Source organism: Chiloscyllium punctatum, chromosome 5 (assembly GCF_047496795.1).
Source record: "Chiloscyllium punctatum isolate Juve2018m chromosome 5, sChiPun1.3, whole genome shotgun sequence".
NCBI lineage: Eukaryota > Metazoa > Chordata > Chondrichthyes > Orectolobiformes > Hemiscylliidae > Chiloscyllium > Chiloscyllium punctatum.
Window position 1 is genome coordinate 29,426,367 of NC_092743.1, and position 25,344 is coordinate 29,451,710.

Genomic DNA, 25,344 nt, shown 5'->3' on the forward strand with positions numbered 1-25,344 from the left:
CTATAGGAAGGATGTGGAGGCATTGGAACGGGTGCAGAGGAGGTTTACCAGGATGTTGCCTGGTATGGTAGGAAGATCCTATGAGGAAAGGCTGAGGCACTTGGGGTTGTTTTTATTGGAGAAAAGAAGGTTTAGGGGTGACTTGATAGAGGTGTACAAGATGATTAGGGTTTTAGATTGGGTTGACCATGAGAACCTTTTTCCACGTATGGAGTCAGCTATTACGAGGGGGCATAGCTTTAAATTAAGGGGTGGTAGGTATAGGACAGATGTTAGGGGTAGAGTTTTTACTCAGCGAGTCGTGAGTTCATGGAATGCCCTGCCAGAAGCAGTGGTGGACTCTCCCTCTTTATGGGCATTTAAACGGGCATTGGATAGACATATGGAGGATAGTGTGCTAGTGTAGGTTAGGTAGGCTTGGATCGGCGCAACATCGATGGCCAAAGGGCCTGTACTGCATTGTATTTTTCTATGTTCTATGTTCTATCTGGAGCCAAACTTTGAATATATTAAGAATAAATAAACAAAACTATACTTACAGCACAGTTTGTCATTATTTTAATCCCTTTCAATTGTTCAGATTAGAATTGCATAATCTCTTATCTGTTTTAATATTATGGCAAAAATTTCAACATTACCCAGCCATCAAACATGTCAGCAATTAATTAAAATTAGCCAAATTATTTATCCACTCTCATGATGTCAAGTTCTCACTGACTCCAAATGTATGCAGGTTTCTGGGCTGTCACTTTCACTGACTACTTGAAGTTAATGGGGTTCTTCTTTAAATATTCATTTTCCTGCAATAACCAGCAGCGATGTCTTGAAGGTGTGATGACTGCAGCCTTCAATGTTGACAACCATCTTGCTGTGTGTCAGATATAATTCCAACAGTGAAATGTTTTGCCTTTGATTTCTTCAGCTTTAGTCTTGCTTTGAATACCTTGTGTCTTCATTCGTCAAAAGCAGCGACTGTTGAGTTTCTGTTGGTGAAATGAAATGCAGAGAACTTTCTATAACTTGTTGTGGTCATAATCCCAGCATCAATACAATACTTATCCAGTGTCTTCAAATGTAGGCAATTAAATCATAAAAGTCTGCAGGATAGCAGTTGGAATGTTGATTGTGCAGAACAGGATAAATTTGATACATTTTGACTCCAACAAAGAAAGCAGAGGGATCTCATGATGGATGGATCATAAATTGCATTTGAAGACCAGAGGGTCTTTTCTCAATGATTTAATTTGGGGGTAAAGCTGATAGATAGCTTTTACTTAATTAATGTTATCAAGAGGTAAGGAGTAAAGACAGGAAAATTAAGTTGATCAGCCAGGATCTGTTTGAATGATGGAACAGGGAAGAGGGGCTTACTGCTATGTCTAATGATTTGTGTATTCATAGTAAAAAATCACACCACACCTGGTTATAGTCCAACAAGTTTAATTGGAAGCACTAGCTTTCGTAGTGCCACTCCTTCATCAGGTGGTTGTGGAGGACACAATTGTAAGGCACAGAATTTAAGTTTATACACCCCAGTCCAACACCGGCATCTCCAAATCATGTGTATTCATAGGTTTCATAAGCTTTTAAAAGGGTAGGTGACTTGCTAAGTTAGTTTTCTTCATTAATGTTTTGTAGCTTCCAACTGGAGTAATATCGTAAGTACTAAACTTAAAATTGTTAAAGAGGAGTTCTGCTATTTCACCTGTTAATAGATCAATTTTTCCTGGTACAGGTAGAAAGGTATAAAATGTGGATTGGCATTGAGTTCAATAGCATTCCCTTTAAAAACATGCCTCTCTGGTTTGAAACAGATTAAACTGAAAATGGCACATAGCAACAATAAAAAGAAAAGCTTTGTCAGAATCATACTCCCACTGTCTCTTTAATAATTACAAATGAATCATCCATCAGCTCAAAGTGCAACCAGCCACAGTTCCATTAGGATACAGCTCAACTGACACTTCACCACATCCAAATTACATTTTCCTTTTGTCAGTGGATTGATCTCAACATTCAGAAATATCTTTTTACTAAGCATCATTGGATAATAACACAGCAGGAGTCACTTTAGTGTGCCTTTCCTCCCTTCTGTTTTTTTATATTCAACCTCTGTGCGATACCTTAAGCTATAAAATGGTATGACATTTGGGACAGTATCCAGGATGTAAATACAAATTGATTATGGATCATTTGTGTTGTATTTTTGTCATGCATAGTAGACACGGCCTTTTATTGCCTAAAACTTGAAATTCATAACGGTTTTTGAGTGGAAAATGAAAAATAATTAACATGGTGGATGCTAGAGACACAGACTGAAAGAGTTACAAATAACAAAAGGAGGGATAATAACAATAAAGATTTCTGATGCATTTCTTTTCAATCGTTTAGGGAATCTGAATTACAGAACTAATAGTCGAGTTATCAACTATTTGTGAACAATTGGCAACAAGACACAAAGTTTAGGTTTTAAATAGTCATAATCATTGGTTACCAAACTATGAGACCCAACTGGATTCATAAAAATGGCAATTAAGTCTGCAATCTGTGGGTTTATTTTTAAGATTAAAACTCAAATAGAAGGAGCTTGGGGGAACATTTTTCAGCCCAGCTCTGTAGAAAATATTTGCATGAAGGAAAAGGAGAGAATTAAACAATAGCTTGCTTGGGCTTAAGAGGGGAAAAACAGTCATCATTTAAGATCACTCCATTCTCCTTCATTTCCTTTCATCCAGAAGTGCTCTTACATACAACAGTGTGTCTTTATTCCCCCATTGGCATATCACCCATTGTATTTTTTCATCTATTAAACACCACCAGTAAATAATCTATTTTCCAAATGATTATTTTATATGCAAAGCTAGTTAAGGACAATGCAAATCATCAAAGGTGATGGAGAGGTAGGGATAGAGGGAGGGGAATACATTAAAATGGAATTGGAAGGGGCCATTATATTTTGTTTGTGACACATACAAACCATAACAAGTGAAGATTCAGAGATGCCGGTGTTGGACTGGGGTGTACAAGTTAAAAATCACACAGCACCAGGTTATAGTCCAACAGGTTTAATTGGAAGCACACTAGCTTTCGGAGCGACGCTCCTTCATCAGGTGATTGTGGAGGGCTGTGTTACGATTGAGCCCTCCACAATCACCTGATGAAGGAGCGTCGCTCCGAAAGCTGGTGTGCTTCCAATTAAACCTGTTGGACTATAACCTGGTGTTGTGTGATTTTTAACTTTATAACAAGTGAAAGTAGTCTTGGGCCAGATAAATGGCGACGTTGATCACTGCAGTTGCTGTAACAGTCACCTCAGAATAATGAGTTGATCCTGAATCAAATAAACAAAGGGATATGAATAATCTTGATGCCTTTATCTCGCCAAAGTGTTAGGCTAAAGCCATCAATGGTTGACCTACAGAATCTGTGTACTATCTGATGTTATTTTTTCCCTAAAGGACTTGTTTATGCACCTTATTTCTGAGGTCTACTATAAAACACTATTAACAATAGGTAAATATTCAAGGCAAGCCCTCCTATTTTCCTAAAAAGCCCATGAAGGTGAAATTATCTTGTGATTTATTGCCTACTAGAATGCCTACTTTCCCATTCCTTATGCAGTTGGTTTACACATGGGTTACGAGAGGCCATACAAAGGCCAACCTTTGCGGAAATGGCTTGTTTCAGATCCTGCACTGGAGCCATGTTATGCCATAATAACCCTTGGCAGAAATATGCATATACTGTTCTGTATTTCTCAAATCAGAATGCTTTTTACATTAGACAGATAGAGCAATCCATGAAAGAGTCCATAAAATACTATGGTCCTATCATTTCTTTTAGTGGTGTGAGAAATATACCTCATCTGCTCCAGTCAGGTCATTGGATTTTCTGGACGTGGTCAGGAGAATTACAGTGATATCATGTGAATTCTGTCCACTTTTATGCAGAGTCTGAAGTAGAATGCTAGAGTACAAAATCTGAAAAGTAATGGAAGCTCTCAGAACAATGATAATAATAAGTGAGAAAGGAGAGCCTGACTAATTTACCTTGTTCTTTCTACCGCAATGTAAATACGTTGTGGGTTATGTAGACAATGCAATTCGTTTCCTAATGGAGAAGAACGTGCAGACAAGACAATGAATTAATATTTCTTCATAACCAGTGAAGATAATTCCAAAAAGATACCAGAACTCAAATTTAACTTCCAATTTACATTAGTCAACTAAAATAGGAGATGGCACAGGGGCAGGGTGACACTAGGCACATGGACATGCAAGATGGCCACTGAGCCATAAGTTGACCACTTGATATACAAGATGGCCACCAGACCACAATATGGAGAGAGAAGCAGAGCAGACACAAATACTGTCTGGGGCCACCAGAATGCCAGCACAATGCAGTCACAACTTAGTTGATTAGTTTAAGGTGGGTGGGGAAAGAATACACGTGAATAGCATATATTGCTTGCCAAAGTCTCTGGGTCCAGCCAACACCTTTGATAGAAATGCTAACTGCTTGATATGGACTCAATACAAAGTGCTAATAGCCAGGGCTGCAGCAATCATCCTTCTCAGGAAGAGCTATTAGCACCCATTACTACAGCAATGGATTTCCATGCAGATGCTGAAATTGACAATGTCTGCACTGAAACTGACAATGGCCGCACTAAAATTAACAAAGGCTGCACTAGAACTGACCATGACTGCACCAAAACTATCAACGATTCTGCAATGTTTACAATAAACAAACTATATTACAAAAACAATAACCACATCACCGACCTATTATATTACAACATGTACAAAAGTATCTTGACATGTGCTCCAGGTTGAGAGAAACATTGCAGCTCACCAGTGTGCTGTTGGTGTCTTTCTCTCCCTGGAGCTCTGGTATTTCCATATACAATAAACTTTGTCGTTGAACCCCGACTCTGACTCCGAGGCTAGTGATTTCACCTACAACAATTGGTGCTGTGAGCAGGGTTCTTATTACTGGTGCCCTGGTTGCAGGCACAACCGGGGAGCCGGGGTAAGAACCAATTTGCACCTGGTATGGGAAGAGTCAGGCCGGACCAAAGACACAGTTTAAAAGGTATATGATTGTAATGTCTAACTTGCTACAATACTGAGTTAAAAAAATTTAAGTACATGCCTGAGGAGAATAAGTGTTAACTGTATTAACTGTTGTAAGAACCTGTTGTTTGTGCTGAAACAGCCAGAGTACAAGGTAGTGCCTGTCTCAAAAACCCTGCCCTAAATCAGTTATTAAGAGGGGTAGCCCCCCACGCGAAGGTTGGGATTTGAAGTGGGAATTGAAACGTCGAGGGCACTAGGAGTTGTGAAGCACAAGTGGCAAAGTTGGGTAACATTGGACTCTGTAGGGGCAAACATTATAGAGTCCAGTTAGAGTTTAAGTTAAATGTTGGGTGCTGTCTGTACTGTAAGTTCCAATGTGGTGAGGAAGAGGAGCTGAGCCAAACCTCAGTGGAGCGTATGTTACCAAGTTGGGGAGCTGAGTAATCGTGATACCCTGTCTGTCCGTAGTAGAACAACAGAGCTTGAATAGTGGCGGTGGCCAGGTGGGTAAATAGTCCCATTGGTAGAGAATACACCGGGCTAGAGGTAGGTTTCTGGGCCTATTGGGAGGTGTTGGGTCAGTAGAGGTGGCCAGGAGGATAAAGGAGTACTGGTAGAGAGCACTCTATTGAACCAACATTCCCAGACGACCGGTAGGTACCAACTAGTAGTGGTGCCCCGGAGGGTAGAGAAGTCCCATCGGTACAGAGCAAACCTTGCTCGGAGGCTGCTATGGCAGGTATGGATGGTGCTGGGACAGTATTATTGGCCAGGGGTAGAGAAGTCCCCACTGGTTAGGAACACTTTACTATTGGTGGTATCTGGGGTTACACAATCTGCTAAATGGCAGATCAAAGTTTTAAGGGGGATACTGCAGGTTCCCTTATTGAGAAATACAAGGCAGACAGACAAGGGTTGACAGAGTAAATAAAGAAAAGTGGTTGGGACCTATCCCAGACATTAGCACAACACATTAGATGTTCAGAAATGGAATAAAACTAAAAAGATAGGTCTAATATAAGTGTACCAATTAATAGGCCTAATTGAACAAGTGAGTGCCTCCACGAGTAGGTGGAGAAAGAACCTGGAACAAATTAAAGAACTGAAGGACAGGATATAAGAGTTAGAGCAGGAGTTAAGGAGGGTGACCACAAATTCAGACATGGATTCGCTTCCTCCTTACAACACCATCCATCCAACTGCTCCCCCTGTTGGACGAACTGTGAAGAGTATAACTTAGCGCCAGTTACCAGAGAAGGAACAGACTTACAACCCAAAGCAAATTATAAATCCTTCAGCCCAGCAAATTATAGCCCTGGAGAGCAAACCCAGGTTCTGGGAAAAGCTGGAGAGTGTATGGGTAGGGCACCAACCAAACCTGAGAGATATACACCCCACCTGGTCCCATTGGACAAATGGAGACAGGTAGCTGGTGGACCTGGTACCATAGCAGCCCAAGACTTTAGGGGAGGATGGTGGACACATGCTGTCTCCCTTACAGCTCAGATAGATGTCCAGCAGGCCCCCGATGCCAATCTTAAAGAGGAAATCCAGAGGGTGCTAGGAAATATTCCCATGAACTGAAGCAAGATCATGACCATGAAGCAACTTTAGGGGGAAGGACCCTCTGAGTATGGGGAACGATAATTTAGGGTCTATCAGGAATGCTCAGGGCAAGTGAACCCAGATCAGGGGGGATTCTGGGCATTCATCCAAGCTTTTAGAGATGGGCTTTCTAGCGCCCACCAAGCCATCCTGAAAATGGGAGTAACAATGTCCCAGAATTATGATGATCTAGTTGAGTGAGCTAGCAGGGTGCAGGAGGCAGAAGCTCTTGCAATAAAGGCGAAGGCCTGACAAAGCAGCCGACTGGAATGGAAGCGAGAGTGGAATAAAACTATCCTGCCACAACTGTGGCTGACAGGGACACTTTGATAGAGAACGTAAGGCCCCACAATCAGGGAATAGAGCAGGGAACAATGTAAAATACTGCAGCCACTGCAACAGAATAGGACACATAGAGGCAGTGTGCTGGGAAAAGCTTGGGACACCCCCAAACACCACCCGGAACACTGCGGAACCGCGAGGATCCTGAGGTCAGCAAAGCTGACAACCAGCTGCCCCCATTCGTGAGGGAAAGGGAGAGGGGAGAATTTATGTACCTGCAGTAATAAGAGGGAGGAAATGTGAAATGTTAGCAGACACAGGAGTAGCTGTATCCATCACAAACTTACCCTTACCTCACACAAATAAAATGATTCACTTATCCAGAGTAGGAGGGGATAAAATACCAGCTTACTGAAGCGAAACTATCCTCGTAGAAATAAACAATACATGTATCTCCATGAAATTCTACATATGCCCAAATAATGAGGGCACCATAATGAGCAATGACCTCATGAGAGAATAAAATGTTCTAATTGATTGTGCGAAAGGGAAATTGATTTGGCCCAGACAGAATGGTCGAAAGACTGAGATTGGGAAACATACAAATCACTTTGAAACCATTAAAGTGTCTACAGTCACCAGTAGGGACTGGAACCTCAAAGGGTGGATTCGGAGCCATCTGCAACTCCATCCCTGGAGCATGGGCAGAAACAAAGTTAGATACAGGTCTAGTCAACACAGACCCGATAAGGGCTCCCAGGCCAGAGCATAAGTCCCACAGGGAATACCCAATAAAACACAAAGCTGAAAAAACTGTTGTGGAGATGATGAAAGGACTAGTGAAACAGGGAATCCTGAAAGAAGCGAGTACTAAAGCCTGATGGGAGCTACAGGCTCGCCATTGATTATACAAGACTAAATAAGGTCACCCCCCCAAATTGCACCCAAATCGTCAGTATTCACTCAGGAACAGGACACTGTTGCTGATGTGAATATTGAGTCACAAGTGATTAGAATGGATGGCCTTGAGGTACGTAGGGAAGAGGTCTGGGGAATACTGGAAAGGATGAAAATAGATAAGTCCCCTGGGCCTGATGGCATTTATCCTAGGATCCTCTGGGAAGCTAGGGAGGAGATAGCAGAGCCATTGGCCTTGATTTTTATGTCGTCGTTGTCTACGGGAATAGTGCCAGAAGACTGGAGGATAGCGAATGTGGTCCCCTTGTTCAAGAAGGGGAGCAGGGATAGCCCGAGTAACTATAGGCCAGTGAGTCTCACTTCTGTTGTGGGCAAAGTCTTAGAGAGAATTGTAAGGGATAGGATTTATGAACATCTGGATAGGAATAATGTGATCAAGGATAGTCAGCATGGTTTTGTGAAGGGCAGGTCGTGCCTCACAAACCTTATTGAGTTCTTTGAGAAGGTGACCAAGGAAGTGGACGAGGATAAAGCAGTAGATGTGGTGTATATGGATTTTAGCAAGGCGTTCGATAAGGTACCCCATGGCAGGCTAATGCAAAAACTACAGAGGTATGGCATTGAGGGTGCATTAGAGGTTTGGATTAGGTATTGGCTGGCTGGAAGGAGACAGAGGGTAGTAGTTGATGGTATAGGTTCATCTTGGAGTGCAGTTACTAGCGGTGTTCCACAAGGATCTGTTTTGGGACCATTGCTGTTTGTCATTTTTATAAATGACCTGGAGGAGGAGCTTGAAGGCTGGGTGAGCAAGTTTGCGGATGACACGAAGGTCGGTGGAGTTGTGGACAGCAAAGAAGGATGTGGCAGGTTACAGCGGGATATAGATAAGTTGCAGAGCTAGGCAGTAAGGTGGCAAATGGAATTCAATGTAGCTAAGTGTGAAGTCATTCACTTTGGTAGGAGTAACAAGAAGATGGATTACTGGGCTAATGGTAGGCTACTTGGTAGTGTGGTTGAGCAGAGGGATCTTGGTGTCCATGTACACAGATCTTTGAAAGTTGCCACCCAGGTAAATAGTGCTGTGAAGAAGGCATATGGTGTACTGGGCTTTATTGGTAGAGGAATTGAGTTCCGGAGTCCTGAGGTAATGTTGCAGTTGTAGAAGACTCTGGTGCGGCCTCATCTGGAGTATTGTGTGCAGTTTTGGTCGCCATTCTAGAGGAAGGATGTGGAGGCATTGGAACGAGTGCAGAGGAGGTTTACTAGGATGTTGCCTGGCATGGTAGGAAGATCGTATGAGGAAAGGCTGAGGCACTTGGGGCTTTTCTCATTGGAGAAAAGAAGGTTTAGGGGAGATTTGATAGAGGTGTACAAGATGATTCGGGGTTTAGATAGGGTTGACAGTGAGAACCTTTTTCCGCTAATGAAGTCAGCTATTACTAGGGGACACAGCTTTAAATTAAGGGGTAGTAGGTATAGGACAGATGTTAGGGGTAGATTTTTTACTCAGCGGGTTGTGAGTTCATGGAATGCCCTGCCAGAAGCAGTGGTGGACTCTCCCTCTTTATGGTCATTTAAGCGGGCATTGGACAAGTATATGGAGGTTATTGGGTTAGTGTAGGTTCGGTAGGCTTCGGTCGGCGCAACATGAGGGCCGAAGGGCCTGTACTGCGCTGTATTTTTCTATGTTCTATGTTCTATGTACCCCTCCACCATTTTTAATAGCTTGGCCCTGAACACAATATTTTTTACTGTTTTAGACATCGCCAATGGGTTCTGGTCTATCCCATTACACTCTGAGTCCCAGAATAAATGTGCTTTTACAGTAAGGGACAAGCAGTACATGTGGACTCGCCTGCCACAAGGGTTCCACAATATCTCGGCTGTTTTTCACAGGGCAATGAGTGACATCCTGAAGCGAATAGATTTACCAGAGGGTAGCACTGCCCTCCAATATTTAGATGATATCCTAGTAACCTCAGAATCCGAGTCAGGACACCAGGAATCTTTATGTCTAGCATTACAGGAATTGACAACCGCAGGTTTAAAACTTAGCCCCACAAAGGCACAAATTGGCAAAACCTGCGACACCTTATGTCCCAGGGACTCAAAGAAATGCCCAATGACTCTAAGAAGGCAATCTGACAGATGCCTTGACCTGCCACTGTCAGAGGAGTCAGAAAGGTCACGTGGCTATTCAACTACAGTCAGAGCTTTATACCTGAGTTTGCAAAATTGGCTGAACCAGTCCAGAGATTATCTAAAGGAGGCAAGCCCACCTTGGAACCTGTAACCTAGGGGCCAGAACAGGAGGAGGCATACAGTCAGCTTAAACCTCGGCTCATATCGGCCCCTGGGCTAGGGCTGCCAGATGCCAGCAAGGATTTTCACATCCACTGTAATAACAAGGGAGGATTTTACTCTGCAGTGATCACCCAGGACCACAGTAACAGGAGAAGGCCCATAGGACACTACTCAGCTACAGAAGGGCCAGTAGTCACCAGGTTGTCCAGGTGCATAGCAGCCTCAGACTGTGCTGCTTGGGCCGTTAGGGTTAGCAAGCCCATTATAATGACAGGGAATGTCATCCTCCACACTAAACACACCCCCATAGAGATGCTAAACACAGGGAAACTGAAGGCCGTCTCCAACATGAGAAAGGCAAAGTGGGAGGCAGTTCTTTTATCCTCGAGTTGGTCCGTGGTAATAGGGATACAGGAGAATACCCAACTGAAGGAATTCTAGACACAGGGAAACTGTCCAACTGTGGAGATATAGATGGAGATGAAGGTGGAGGGAGAGTAAAAGATACCCCCTTTAGACACAGCCGAGGAGACTCTCTTCATGTACGGGTCATGAAAATATGTAACAAGATCACCCCAAACAGGATGGGCTGTGGTAAATGATAAGTTAGTAATAGTTAGAAACAAAAGGATTGATGGAAGTCAGTCCACACAGGTAGCAGAACTGGTAGCACTCACCAAAGCACTGGAATTAACAAAACAGTTAATACGCCTTTAGTGTAGTCCATGACTACATGGTGGTAAGAGGATTCATCACCGCAGAGGGAAGCCCTATCAAACACCAATTAAGATTTCAGGTACCACTGAGTGCCACTGAACAGCCAAAGAAGCTGCAGTAATAAAAATAAAAGCCCATCAAAAGAAGCCAGCAAAGGAGAGTCTAGGGTAGCTAAAATTTAAAGGAAGCAGCCAGCAAGCAGAGCAGCTCAAAAAACCCGAGAAAAAGAAGCCATTAACCTGACTGCAATAGCCACTATTGAATTAGCAAAAGATGTTATCCAAATTCAGCAGCTTACAGGAGGACACCAGCAGGAAGTGCAAGAGAGCAATGGAAACTGCAGGGGGCATTCAAAGGGGAGGATGGGGTCTGGAGGCGAGCAGACAAGGTGGTAGCACTAGCATGTAGACAGAACACATTGCCTGAACTGTACCACAGTCTCTCCCATACAGAGGGAGGCCATGATAGCAAGCCTAGGGAGAGAGTGGTAGTGGAAGGGAATGGGAAGAGACGTGGCCAAGTACTGCCACAGATGCATGGTTTGTGCACAACATAACCCAGGGAGACCCATAAAAGTTAGGATGGTACACCAGCCCAGACTAAGGAGACACTGGGAACACCTTCAGATAGATTTTACAGGGCCACTACCACCTTCCCGTGGGAAAACATACTGCCTGGTCATCGTCGACCAATTCACCCGGTGGGTCGAGACATTCCCGACCAAAAGCTGCACTGCGACCACTGTAGCCAGAACATTAATGGAGGAGGTAATTCTGAGGTGGGGATGTACCCCTCCAGGTTGACTCTGACCAAGGGACACATTTTACAGGCAAAGACATGGAGACTATCTGCCAATCACTCGGCATTAGACAAAAATTTCACATTCCTTATCACCCGCAGAGCTCAGAGATGGTAGAGAGAATGAATAGAACACTCAAAAATACTTTAGCTAAGGCTCGGCAAACCTCAGGCAGAACATGCGCTGAAGTGCTGTCAGCCACTCTAATGAAATTGAGAGTCACCACAAATCAGGGAACAGGGCTAACACCATAAGAATTAATGACCGGGCGAGCTATGCAATTGCCAGAGATAATTATAACAGGTGGCACCGATGTGGGTCCATTAAAAGACAGAATTCGGCGCTATGTGATAGAATTAAGCGCCCAGTTGAAAGGGATGCAGAAATCTGTAATTGATAAGCAGGATAAAAAGAAAAAGGCAGGGGAACTTGAAATCTTCCCTGAGATCCCACCACATCCTGGTGCAAGCAGTACCTGACAAACCAGGATTTGCCCAAAATGGAATGAGCCATATGACATGGTAATAAATGGGGACGTCTGTGTCTCCATAGATATTAAAGGAAAAGGCACATGGAAGCACTGGACCCAACGAAAACCATTTAAAGACTCCTGCGACCAAACTAATGTCATTGAACATTCTCCAGGTGCAGACAGGAACAGATAACAAGATGGTAATCCCAGGGGGAATACCGAAAACACAACAGAACAAACCACACAGAAGCACAACTGCACCTGCTAGAGTCATAGATTCATAGAGATGTACAGCATGGAAACAGACCCTTCAGTCCAACCCATCCATGCCGACCAGATATCCCAACCAAATCTAGTCCCACCTGCCAGCACCCGGCCCATATCCCTCCAAACCCTTCCTATTCATATACCTATCCAAATGTCATTTAAATGTTGCAATTGTACCAGCCTCCACCACTTCCTCTGGCAGCTCATTCCAAACATGTACCACCCTCTGTGTGAAAAGGTTGCCTAGTAGGTCTCTTTGATATCTTTCCCCTCTCACCCTAAACTTATGCACTCTATTTCCCCGACCCCAGGGAAAAGACTTTGTCTATTTATCCTTTCCATGCCCCTCATAACTTTGTGAACCTTGATAACGTCACCTCTCAGCCTCCGATGCTCCAGGGTTAAACAGCCCTAGCCTGTTCAGCCTCTCCCTATAGCTCAAATCCTTCAAACCTGGTAACATCCTTGTAAATCTTTTCTGAACCCTTTCAAGTTTCACAACATCTTTCCGATAGGAAGGAGACCAGAATTCCTTGCAATATTCCAACAGTGGCCTAACCAATGTCCTGTACAGCCGCAACATGACTTCCCAACTCCTGTACTCAATACTCTGACCAATAAAGGAAAGCATACCAAATACCTTCTTCACTATCCTATCTACCTGTGACTCCACTTTCAAGGAGCTATGAATCTGCACTCCAAGGTCTCTTTGTTCAGCAACACTCCCTAGGACCTTACCATTAAGTGTATAAGTCCTGCTAAGATTTGCTTTTCCAAAATGCAGCACCTCGCATTTATTTGAATTAAACTCCATCTGCCACTTCTCAGCCCATTGGCCCATCTGGTTAAGATTCTGTTGTGATCTGAGGTAACCCTCTTCGCTGTCCACTACACCTCCAATTTTGGTGTCATCTGCAAACTTACTAAGTGTACCTCTTATGCTTGCATCCAAATCATTTATGTAAATTACAAAAAGTAGAGGATCGAGCACCAATCCTTGTGGCACTCCACTGGTCACAGGCCTCCAGTCTGAAAAACAATCCTCCACCACCACCCTCTGTCTTCTACATTTGAGCCAGTTCTGTATCCAAATGGTTAGTTCTCCCTGTATTCCGTGAGATCTAACCTTGCTAACCAGTGTCCCCTGGGGAACCTTGTCAAATGCCTTACTGAAGTCCATATAGAACACATTTACTGCTCTGTCCTCATCAATCTTCTTTGTTACTTTTCAATCAAGTTTGTGAGACATGATTTTCCATGCACAAAGCCATGTTGACTATCCCTAATCAGTCCTTGCCTTTCCAAATACATGTACATCCTGTCCCTCAGGATTCCCTCCCAACAACTTGCCCACCACCAACATCCGGCTCACTGGTCTATAGTTCCCTGGCTTATCCTTATCACCCATCTGAAATAATGGCACTACATTTGCTAAACTCCAGTCTTCCAGCACCTCTCCTGTGACTATCAATGATCCAACTATCTCAGCAACAGGCTCAGCAATCACTTCTCTAGCTTCCCACAGAGTTCTAGGGTACACCTGATCAGGTCCTGGGGATTTATCCACCTTTACCCCTTTCAAGACATCCAGCACTTCCTCCTCTGTAATATGGACATTTTGCAAGATGTCACCATCTATTTCCCTACAGTCTATCTCTTCCATATCCTTTTCCACAGTAAATACTGATGCAAAATACTCATTTAGTGTCTCCCCCATTTTCTGCGGCTCCACACAAAGGCCACCTTGCTGATCTTTGAGGGGCCCTATTCTCTCCCTAGTTACCCTTTTGTCCTTAATATATTTGTAAAAGCCCTTTGGATTCTCCTTAACTCTATTTGCCAAAGCTATCTCATGTCCCCTTTTTGTCTTCCTGATTTTCCTCTTAAGTATATTCCCACTGCCTTTACACTCATCTAAGGATTCACTCGATCTACCCTGTCTATACCTTAAATATGCTTCCTTCTTTTTCTTAACCAAACCATCAATTTCTTTAGTCATTCAGCACTCCCTATACCTACCAGCCTTCCCTTTCATCCTGACAGGAATGTACTTTCTCTGGTGACGAAAACAAAGAATTTGACTGACAACTTTATTTACCTGCTAAATGTATATACCTGCATGTATTTTATTGTGTTTAAGTGTCATGACTGTCGGCAGCACATCAGGATTTGAAGGCAATCTCTTCTATAAAACCCACCTAAGCTTGTATGGGACCCGAACTGTCTGCTGACCACTGGCACGACCAGTAGAATCCCTATTTGTGGCAACCCCAGGGTGGACCCCTCACGACCCGTATACAGTCGACACCTCGGGAGCGCCGTATAAGGGGCAGATAGGAAAATACAAATGGGGTCTCCAAGGTAGATGTGTGCAGCCGGGCAGGACCACCGGCCTGGGGAAGGGTAGACCCATTTAAAACCCGATAATGACCCACTCTGTTTCACAGTGCAGGGATGGGAATGCCTTTATGCCTTGGTTCCCAAAAATGACTGATGCGTCCAGACACAGTGTACTTATCAGCACTTTACAGTTACTAGGGGACAGATTACTTGCACCTGCAGTGAGGAGGCTTGCTTGAATGTAACTGTGGGCAGACAATTCATTTATGGTCAGTGCAATGGTGCTTGTGTTAGCCAACTCCGTATTAATTACCCATTCAACACTTACCAGCTCGTGGAAATACCTGGGGAATCAGAGGCAACATGGGTGGACAGACAGACGGATGGACGGACAGGACAATGTATGTTACCGAGCGGCGAAGGGATTTGCTTTTCTACTTAAGGGGACTTGCGCGACAGACGCCCCAGACCTCCCAAACCTGATCATGGTCAGGACAATTGCACCCCTTAGTGTACCACGCCCCAGTGGGTGACATGTCCAGAGAAGGATAGTGACCCGCCCCATCAGTCAGCAGTTCTGTGCTGACTGGCAAGTCCCCACCACTTTGGGGTCATCATTGGGATATGGATTCTTAGGATTTCTATCTTTGGCATGGTGCAGCGGGGGTCGTCAGTGTGAAAAACCAAAATTACCTTCTACATGGCCTGACTATCTTAGGCAACGATACCTCAAAAGCTCTGGAAGTAATTAATACAGAGTTGGCTGAACTCAGACTCTACACACAGCAGACACATTATGTGGTGGATTATCAATTAACACAGCAAGGGGAGTTTGTACAATTATTGGTGTAAATTGTATCACCCATGTTATTGATGCCTCTTATAACATTACAGAAGCCATCAAGAATATCCAAGACCAGTGAGATAATTTTCGACAGGGAGCCACAATTACAGACAGCTGGCTAAATTGGTTGATAGGTAAATCTTGGGGACCCTATTTGGCACACGGGGTAGTTCTTCTCATTGCATTCATGTTGGTTTTCTATGTGGGCCTCGGGTGTTTAAAGCTCTGCTGTAAGGCGCTACTGACGAGAACTGTGCCAGCAACCAGTGTCACCACAGAAGAATCCCCAACAAAATTGGCGCTCCATGATACCCCTCAGGAGGAGGATTTCCTAGAGATGACCTACCTCTACGCATAAGTTGGATGGTCTGCGGGTAACCTCTGAAGTTGCCTCCTTGACCACAAAGGAGGGGAGTGAAGTGGGAGATGGCATGGGGCAGGGTGACATGAGGCACTTGGACATACAAGATGACCACTGGGCCATAAGTTGGCCACTTGACACACATGATGGCCGCAGGACCATAATTTGGTGACAGACAGCAGAACAAATACAGACACTGCTTGAGGCCACCAGGAAGCCAGCGCAATGCACTCACAACCTAATTAATTATTTTAAAGCATATGGGGGGGACAATACACATGAGTAGTGTATACTGACTACCTTTGATAGAAATGCTAACTGTTTGATACGGACTCAATACAAAGTGCTAATAGCCAGGGCAGCAGTAATTGTCCTTCTCAGGAAGAGCAATTAGCATCCATTACTACAGTAATGGACTTCCATGCAGACGCTGAAATTGACAATGTCTGCACTGAAACTGACAATGACTATGCTGAAATTAACAAAGACTGTATTGGAACTGCCAATGGCTGCACCAAAACTATCTATGATTCTGCAATGTTTACAACAAATAAACTTTTTTTTTACAAAGACAATAACCTCAACACTGACTTATTATATTACAAAATGTATAAAAATGTCTTGACATTTGCTTCAGGTTGAGAGAGGATTCGCAGCTGACCACTGTTGGTGTCTTTCTCTCCCCAGAGCTCTGGTATTTCCTTTTATAATAAACTCTGTCACTGAACCCTGACTCTGACTCCAAGGCTGGTAATTTTCCCCACAACACAACTGTGGTATTTAATCCACACATATCAGTTTCATGGTTTGAACACAGTAGACCTATAATATTACATCAATCATTTCATTCACTCCTTGTTCCACTGGGAGAGAGTGCAACACAAGTGTCCTGGTTTTCCTGGGTTGTCTGGACTGACTTATAAAGAAACACTGGATGGGTCAGGACTATATTCACTACAGTTTGGAAGAATGAAAGGAGATCTCATCAAAACCTATAAAACTCTAACAGGACTAGACAACAGGAAGGGTGTTCGCAATGACTGAAAATCTGAAATTAGGAGTCACAGACTAAAGTTACGAGTAAGTCATTTAGAAATGATGTGAGGAGAAATATCATTGCACAGAGAGTGGTCGGCCTGTGGAATTCTCTGCCATAGAGGACAAAACTTGGAATGTTTTCAAGTGGCACTTAGAGATACTTCTTAGGATTAAAGGGAAAAAAAGGCAATGGGAAGAAAATGGGTCCACAGTATTGAGATGCATGCTTGGCTATGGTTGTGTTGACTGATGGAACAGGCTCGAGGGGATGAACGGCCTCTCCCTATTTACTATGTTTCTATATCCTAGAACGTTAGGGATGTGAAGGCCTCCCCCTTTGCTTACAATGGTAATGTTTCTTAAATTATTTTCTAAGGACTTTTTTAACACTTGAAAAATTAAGTGACACTTAAGCAGAGACGAACAAAAATGAAGCATCAATAAAACTACACATTACCATTCAGTATATAATTATTATAGCTTGTACATTATAGATCAACATACAATGTTTCATTTAAATACGAGAATTGGGTTTGCAAATAGCTTTGCAAAAATGTTATTATTTTATGTACTTACCAGTCCATTACTCTATCTGAACCATTCCAGTGCTTGGAACATGGCTACGAATATTATAGGATAGTAGCGATATTCACATTTGCAATATACATTGATTATTTGTGACAGCATTACATGAAGGTTGTAGGAACAAATTGTTGCGACATGCTGGAATCTGTAATGAAAACAACAAATGCTGGAGATCCCAATAGATCAGACAGCATCCATGGAGAGAGATCAAGCTAACGTTTAGAGCAAAGATGACTCTTCATCAGAGCTGAAGGGAAGTGTAGAGAAACAACAATTATGCTACAGTTTGGGGGCGATGGTGCTGGAGGTATTGGGTGGAGAAAAAATGTTAGTAGTTTACATAAAGTGATCGGAATGTGAGAATGGTTCCTTGACATCACTGACTTTATTATGAAATTAATCAAATAAACATCTAATTTTCCATGAAAGATTCCAAAGGACACAATTTTTTGTTTGTTTCAAAGGTGGTAGCTACATTATAGGTTCCACAGTACATTATAATTGAAATTTTATAGAGACATGGATGACATAGACTACAACAAGGTTGTGACTGAACTGCCTGAGAAGTTCAAAGAGATCTATCTCGATGTCAGCAGCAACCCGTAGAGTCAGAGAGTCATACAGCATGGAAGTAGACCCTTTTGGTCCAACTCATCCATGCCAAGCAAGTACCCCTAATTTAACTAGTCCTGTTTGCCTCTAAACCTTTCCTATTCCTGTACCAATCCAAATGTCTTTTAAATGTTGTGATCATACCCACCTCTACCACTTCCCCTAGCACCTCTTGGTGAATTTGACATGCCATGTCAAAAAAGTTGCAGTTTAAACTGCCCATATTTATTTTTCCTTAATTATTCATGGGATGTTGGTATTGCTGGTCAGGACAACATTTATTGCCTATCCCGAATTGCCAGGAGGGCAGTTAGCAGTTAACCACATTGCCGTAGGTCGAGAGTCACATGTAGGCCACAACATGTAAAGATGAAACATTTCCTTCCTTTAAAAGCACGAGTGAAGCAGATAGAGTCATAGAGTTGTACAGCATGGAAACAGAATCTTCGGTCCAACTTGTCCATGCTGAACAGATGTCCTAAATTAATCTAGTCCCATTAGCCAGCACTTGGCCCACATCCCTCTAAACTCTTCCTATTCATATACTCATTCAGATGTCTTTTAAATGCTGGAATAGTACCAGCCTCCATCACTACCTCTGACACCTCATTCTATACACACACCACCACCACATGAAAATGTTACCCCTTCGGCCCCTTTTATATCTTTCTCCCCTCACCTTAAATCTATGCTCCCTAATTTGGGACTTCCCTAGCCTTGGAAAAAGACCTTAGCAATTCACCTTATTGATGCCCCTTACGATCTTGTAAACCTCTATAAGGTCACCCGCTCAGCCTCTTACACTCCAGGAAAAGAAAAGAGCCTCAACCTAATCAGTCTCTCCCAATAACTAAAACCTTCAAGTCCTTCTTTTCTGCACCCTCTCAAGTTTAATAAGATAATGTAGGCTGACCAGAATTATATTCATCATTCTAAAAGTTGCCTTACCAATATCTTTACAGCCATAACATAAGGTCCCAACTCCTATAATCAATGGATGTAGTTTTGCTGGCAAAGCTGGAAGGTTCACATTCAGACGTTTCGTCACCGTGCTAGGCAAAATCTTCAGTGAGCCTCCAGACGAAACTTCGTCCGGAAGCTCACTGAAGATGTTACCTAGTATGGTGACGAAACATCTGAACATGAACCTTCCAGCTCCACAAGCAAATCTACATCCAGAATCTCAACCTGAGCTACAAATCTTCTCAAAAACTTGCTTCTATAATCAAAGCTGTGACCAATGAAGGCAAGCACTTTCTTTACTGCCCTGTCTACCTGTGAGTCCACTTTCAAGGAACTATTTGTGGCATCTTCTATACATCTGCTGAGTAGCGGTCTGAGTTTCTTGTGCGGCAGGGACTAATTTAGGAGCATTGCAGCTGACTAAACGTGTCATTGGTGGTGGCACAACTTATCTCATTTATATTTAGCTCTCTACTCGCCAAATCTGCTAAACAAGCTGGATAATGAGAACTCTCCCACAGTGGAGGAGAAATCCTTGGCTGAGGGAAAAGGAGGACATGGAGGAGATGGATGGTGGCATCTTCAGATCAGATGAAGGAATGTAGTTTGGCAATACTGCCAGATGCTGCCATACCTGCTGAGTTTCTGCACTTTTTCTGATTTTTCTCTTTCTAGCAGCCACAGAATTTTGTTGAATAATTTGCAATGTCTTTCTTCATAGCCTTCACAGGAGTTGGAATCTTTGGGCAGCTGATTGTCACAATAGGTCAAGGAGTTAAAAACTAGCTAGCTTTGATTTGCCAAATGTTCTGGAGGGTTAAAGCTAATACCAACTTGGTGATTATGCACAAAATATGTACATACCCCCAGACATTACAAAGCTCTTATCCAAAATGAAAACAGAAAATGCTGGAGAGGTTCAGCAAGTCTGGTAGCACATAAAACATTACAGCAGTTCAAGCCCCTCGGCCTCGATGTCGCGTCGACCTGTAAAACCAACCTGAAACCCATCTATCCTACACCATTCCATTTTCATCCATATGTTTATCCAATTACCATTTAAATGCCCTTGAGGTTGGCAAATCTACTACTGTTGCAGCCAATGCATTCCTACTACTCTCTGAGTAAAGAAACTACCTCTGACATCTGTCCTATATCTATCACCCCTCAATTTAAAGTAATGTCCCTTCATGCTAGCCATCAATATCCGAGGAAAAAGGCTCTCTCTGTCCACCATCTCTAAGCCTTTCCTCATAAGACCATCCCTCCATACCAGGCAACATCCTAGTAAATCACCTTTGAACCCTTTCCAAAGCTTCCACATCCTTCTTATAATGCGATGACCAGAACTATATGCAATACTCTAGGTGCGGCTGCACCAGAGTTTTGTAAAGCTGCAGCATGACCTCATGGCTCTGAAACTCAATACCTCTATCAATAAAAGCTAACACACCATATGCCTTCTTAACAACCCTATCCACCTGGGTAGCGACTTTCAGGGATCTCTGTACGTGGACACCGAGATCCCTCTGCTCATCAACACTACCAAGAATCTTACCATTAGCCCAGCACTCATTATTCCTGTTGCTCCTTCCAAAGTGAATCAGCTCATGCTTTTCCACATTAAACTCAGTTTGCCAATTGCAGGGACATAAACAGAGTTAATGTCTGATATGGTTCCTTTGAAATACATGGACTTTTCTGCCTATCCAGATTATGTATCATATCTGAATAGTTGCTTCATATTAAAGCTCTTTTTTTAAAATAAGATCTATGATTTCAAACCCCTTTTTTGTAGATTCTCTGATCAAAATCCTACATAATTCTGTTCCTTCATTTTTTTTTGCCCATGTTCTGCACCATATTAAAGTATAAAATTAGATTACCAATGATCTTACAATAGAGCTGCCGAACAAGATACAGAACAGTACAGCAGCATCTTCATTTTTTCCACATCCAAACAACACGAAGCAGTTGCACAAAGGCTGAATACAGTTTCAGACTCTGTCCTTGACGTTTTAAGTGACAGACAGTAGTGGGTGATGAGTAATATAAATGAAGATGCTGGAGATCTGAAACATAAACAGAAACAGAGTTTCGTGAGCAATTTCTGTTTTTGTTTGTGATGTTGGAGAGATTACTGAATCTGGCATTTGCTGTCCTTCCAGCAAACAGGTTGTTGATTAAAACAGAGTTAAAAAGTGTGGCACTGGAAAAGCACAGCAGGTCAGGCAGCATCTGAGGAGCAGGAGAGTCGATGTTTCGGGCATAAGCCCTTCATCAGGAATTACTGATTGAAAGGGTAGATCAAAAATATAGTGGAATGCAGTGTTATTCCAAATAACCTCCGTTTTCACTCATTCCAGTTGGCAGAACTAGGCCAGGCAAGGTAATACCTGTGTGAAGCTGGCTGTTGTGGAGTCACTTTAGATATCCTGGTTGGGAAGTAAGTGTTGGCAGCCTAGCTTGACCACCCTCCCATCTCTTTGCCTTTGTAAATAATTGCTCCGTCATTAGCTTCAACCTTAATGCCATTGTCCTTTCCTGGTTCTTTAATCAGTTCAAAAACACCATCAGTTCTCATTATTCCTCTGACTCAAATCTCTTATGCAAGTCTCTCTCATCAACACCCCCCGGACCCCATTCTACTGGTCATGCCTTGATCTACTTGGCCCACAGTCTGTAATTTTCTCCGTAAGCTTCTAATCTTGCTGTTATTCAGTTATATTACTGGTCTAATTTTCAGCAAACCAATGTTCCTCAAGAGGATATGAACGAAAATCCACAATGGCATCTTTGAAAAATGAAAGTTGGAAACAAAAGCTGATATCATTAACAGAAACAGAAATTACTGATGAAACACTGCATGTCTAGCAACCGCTGTTGGGAGAGAACAGAGTTAATGTTTCAAGTCCAATGACTCTTCATTAGAACTGGTATAAGTAATTATGATCATGAAATGTTTCTAATTGTCTTAAATCCCCAACTGACTGAATAATGTCTTTTCAGGAAAGAAACCCACTGTTCTTATTTGGTTTACCTTATATATGCCTCCAAAACTGTCCTAAAAATTATTTGTGTGTCTACAATCTTCTTTCATACTGCACCAATTATTCAAAATCTTTGTTTATCTGTGGTTTTCCAAAATAAACCATCCATGATGAGAATCTCCATGTGTTAAGGGCCATCAATACTTTCCAACATTACATTAAGGCATAGGGTTTTGCTTTTGGAGTTTAGATTACCGTGAAAACTCTCTCTTGATCATTTTAGCTGTTGAAGGCAATTAACTGTCTTGTGATAAATGTCCCACTGTAATGAGTATCCTGTGTGTTATATATAAAACTTGCTATTGGTGAACCATTCACAGATTCATTATGGGTTGATGGCAATGTAATCATATTGGTTTTCCCCACAATGTTTGTTTATTCTTTCATAAAGAGTGGTAGCCAATTGGAAAGGAAGCAGCACAATGTCCATAAATCAGCTATTATAATGCAATTCAGTGACAGTTAAGCTCCTGAAAATGCAGTGATAAGGCAGGCAAAAACACGAGTGTCCTCAGCAGAATTGTTATATGTTAATACATTAATGAATGAAAGGCAAGGTTTTGAGGATGGGAGCTATAATTTCTTCTGTAAGAATATAGGCAGCAAGTTAATTTTGTTTATTTGAATGATGGCTAAGGTTTATTGAAATATAGAATAATGCAGCACAAAACAAGCCCACGTAGAACACCGCATCCATGCTGGCTCTTCAATAATGCCAGCTCAATTAAAAAGTATTATAGTTAGTCCAATTTCCTTTTGGAAGTTGTCATGAAACCCGCAAGGAATAGCAAGCCAAAGCAAATCAGTAACATTAGATTCACAAAACAATGAAGTTAAAACATTCAAAATGAGTTCAATTGTTCAGAACCAACCTTTACAAATAACAAATCTTGGACATAAAGTTTATATCTCAAACAAAAATTAACATTTTATTATTAACAACGTAACTTTAGCAGAGCACAGATGAATGAGGCAATCTAATTATTATCCACAATCTGAGCCCAATCTTCTTTCAGTATGAAGCCCCAGTTGTATACAAATAGATAAACAAGCACAGTTAACAGAAAAATTGAAAAAAAAGAAAATTAAAATAATTATAGTTTGCAAAATCGATAACTGTATTTGTATTTTCCATGTCTTTGAACGCCAAGTGACCTTATTGGTAATTTTTTTCAAAGCCTCCTTTTCTTTCCTGCTGATGTCTTTTAACCTCTTGCAAATTTTCTGCTTTATCTCAAATAGATTTTATTTTCTCATTTCTGTCTCTAAGTCCAGTTCCAATTGGATTTTCCACATTGCGCTCATATCAGCTGATATTCTTTTCCTTACTCCACTCAGCTTTTCAACAAAATCATTGCTGCTGGCTGGATCAGATCAAAGAGAATATAACATGTTCTTTCCCATGAGCTCAGTTGGCACTTTCCTCAATGTCAAACTTCTGCAGATTACGATAAATAAGTGCTGAATAGAAAATTGAACATCGAACATAGAACAGTTCAGCACAGGAACAGGCCTTTCAGCCCGCAGTGTACTGAACATGACACCAAGCTAAACTAATCCCTTCTGCCTGCCTTATCCTCCTCCCTCCATTCCTTGCATATTCATGCACTTGTCTAAAAGTCTCTTAAATGTCCTGATCATACTTACCTCCACCACCACCCCTGGCAGCGCATTCTAGAATCCTACCACTCTTTGTGTAAAACATTTGCCCCTCACATCTCCTTTAAACATTTTCCCTCTCACCTTAAGTGCATGCCTCTTAGTTTTAGATATTTCAACTCTAGGAAAACAATTCTGACCATCAACCCTACCTCTATGCATCTCATAATTCCATCAAATCTCCCCTCAGCCTCCGCTGCTTCAGAGAAAACAACCTGAGATTTTTTAGCATGTCCTTATAATTTATACCCTCTAATCCAGGCAACATCCATAAATCTCTAGTGCACCCACTCTAAAGTCTCCATTTCTTTCCTGTAATGTGATGACCAAAATTGAACACAGTAATCTAAGTCTGGCAAAACCAAAGTCTTATGAAGCTGTAACGTGACATCCTGACTCTTGTACTCAATTCCCCAACCAATAAAGGTAAGCTTGCCATACACCTTCTTTACCACCCGATTTACTTCTGTGACCACTTTCCGGGAGCTATGACTTGAACCCCAAGATCACACTGTAGGTCAGTGTTGTTCAGGGTCCTGCCATTAACTGTACACTTTTCCTTAACATTTGATCTCCCATAGTGCAGCACCTCACATTCACCCGGACTAACCCCATTTCTCTGCCCGTATCTGTAACTGATCTATATCCCGATGTATCCTTTGACATGAAGGTGAATATGTCAATTGATAAATTAGATGCTGATTAAACTGACTGCTTCATCATATTCAGCATTTCCAGTTGCCTCATGCACAAGAACAAACAGATTATTCCATGACAGTCCTTGTGGATGCAAAAGCTTTGACATCAAGAGATTAAGAATATTGTAGAAAATATACTCCCCACCCTCAACCTGCACTCCAAGTGATGGCATTCATGTGACTTGTTCAATGATGTTTCAGACTAATATTGACCCCCAAAGTGTTGGTAGTGTGCTGTTCAGTAATGGTAATAAATGTGGAAAAGAGTTCGCGAAAGAATTGAAGCCATTGATCCTGTTGAATAAGCTGATATTCATAATATATCACCAGATCAGCAATCTGTCTGGTGCTGCAGACCTGCCTACTGCTAGTCAGATTCAGATAGTAACAGCCATGCTGATTTTAATGAGCATTGACCAGGCTATACTAATCTTAGTAATTGTGAATAGGTCTTCCTGAAATAAATGGTAGAAGGTCAATGGCTCTCTGGTGAACAGCAGTACTTTTCAGTTCATGGCCCCTTACCCCTCTAATGTCCATTGCTTGAGTAGCACTGTGTTCTATTGCTGTACAGTGAGAAGAACTGTGTTCTATTGCTGTACAGTGAGAAGAAGTTTCCAACTAGACTATTTTAAAAGGAAGTGTTCAATGCTGCTTGGATCAAGATCTCTCTATTAAGAGGAAAGGTCACTCAACCGGCAACATTAATTCTGCCTTCTCTCCACAGATGCTGCTAGATTTGCTAAGCTTTT

At 42.2% G+C, this 25,344-nt stretch overlaps 1 long non-coding RNA gene across 1 annotated transcript in view; it reads right to left on the reverse strand.

Annotated features, from left to right (window-relative positions):
* Window positions 1-571: 571 nt before the first annotated feature.
* Window positions 572-25,344, reverse strand: part of LOC140476734 (uncharacterized) — a 377,420-nt gene continuing 352,647 nt past the window's right edge. The window contains exon 3 of the long non-coding RNA XR_011960581.1: window positions 572-983. This is a non-coding gene — a long non-coding RNA (uncharacterized lncRNA). The remainder of the gene's footprint in view (window positions 984-25,344) is intronic.